Below are 1,755 nucleotides of genomic sequence, written 5' to 3'. Positions count from 1 at the left end.
AAGCACTAGCTCTGCAAATGTAGACTCAAGATCTAAATGGCACTATCTCTACTTGGAGCAGAAGGGGGATATACTCACCTTCTTGGTCATTCAGCTAACTTACTTAATTGTGTGTGTAAGTCTTAAAACAGAACTAAACTACATCTGAGCGCCACAAACTGAAAATGCCACTTGCCCTCCTGAGGATTTGCCCCCCTTCCTGACCAGACCATTTTTTGCATTATGACACTGCATTACTTTAACTGACAATTGTGCGGTCATGTTCACTGCACCCAAATTAAAGTTATGTCCTTTTTTCCCACAAATAGAGCTTTCTTTTGGTGGTATTTGATCGCCTGTGCATTTTTTAATAATTGCGCTATAAAATAAAAAAGACTGACAATTTTGAGAAAAAAACAATATTTTTGTCTTTTTGCGATTAAACATGTCCAGTAAAAAAGTTTTAAAATCAAATTTCATCATAAATTTAGGCCAAAATGTATTCGGCTACGCCTTTGCTGAAAACAATCCCAATACGTGTAAACTAATTGGTTTACGTGAAAGTTATAGCATTTACAAGTGGCAGTATACTGTATATACTGGGCTTTTTTTTCCCTACTACTAATGGCAGTGATCTGACACTGGGGGGGAATGGACTTGGTGTCACTGACATTCCCAGTGACACCAATACAGTGACCAGTGCTAATAAAAAGCACTGACGCTGTATTAATGACACTGGGCAGGAAGGGGTTAATATCTGGGGTGATCAAAGGGTTAACTGTATGCTGTGTGCTGTTTTACTGTGTGCTCTGTGTGAGCTTCACTGTAAGCACACTGTATTGCAGCTTACCAATCATTAGATGTGATGAGCATCAGTTTTCTTTCTTTGGCTTTTTCTCCTGTTTTCCCCGGTGATATGGCCAGTAACATACCTCCAGTATTATTGAGAAACCACTCTGGAGGAATGATCACAGGACACAGCAGACAGCAGCATATTCAGTGTGGGGGGATGGAAGTGTTAAATGTATTTATAGATTTGTATGCAATAACAAATTGAAGCCAAACTCCAGCTCACACTTTATAATCAATTACAGCAAATACTTATTTTTCCTTTTGGGATAAAGATTTTATATGAATAAATAAAAGCTGATCATTTTATTCACCAATGACCATGATACATGGATTGTCTCATCCATGTAAGCTGATACATTCTGCTGGAGGGCTTGAACTTCTGAAAAACAGCAGAGCTTCAGGCTGAATCATCAGACAAAAACAGAAGAAATACAGTAAAAAAAGAAAACAAATGCAGCCATCACATCTAAGAATAGGTAAGTTGCAATATATTAAATGGTTGCTTTTGGATTTAATACTGCTTTAAAAACCTTAAAGTGTAGGTTGGGAAAAAACAAAAATTATAAAAAAAACATTCACTACATCTCTCCAATACATTCACATTTCTCCATACAGTATTTAAAAGTGCTTAAAATTCAGAAAATACCTGTTGATGTGCCAAAAGTCCAGTCTGCTCCTTACTTTCCGTTTATGCTGCCAACATTTTGCTGCACTGAAATCTCAACCAGTATTGTGCCTGCTGGACTACAGATCTCCACCTATTACCCACTTCATTCTGTCCCACTTCCAAGTAAAACAGTGTTGCTGCTTTGACTCCTAAGGGGCTGTTCACACACTATGTGTACAGATACGGAAAGGACTCTTGGGATCTGTCGGAACAAGGAACAAGTTACGTGAACAGATTCCCTGCTGGAGCTGAACAGG

The sequence above is a fragment of the Staurois parvus genome, unplaced genomic scaffold (assembly GCF_062004578.1).
Source record: "Staurois parvus isolate SC_StPar_1 unplaced genomic scaffold, SC_StPar_1.0 ptg000116l, whole genome shotgun sequence".
Lineage (NCBI taxonomy): Eukaryota > Metazoa > Chordata > Amphibia > Anura > Ranidae > Staurois > Staurois parvus.
The sequence above is the reverse complement of the archived record's forward strand: the minus strand, read 5'-3'. Positions refer to the sequence as shown.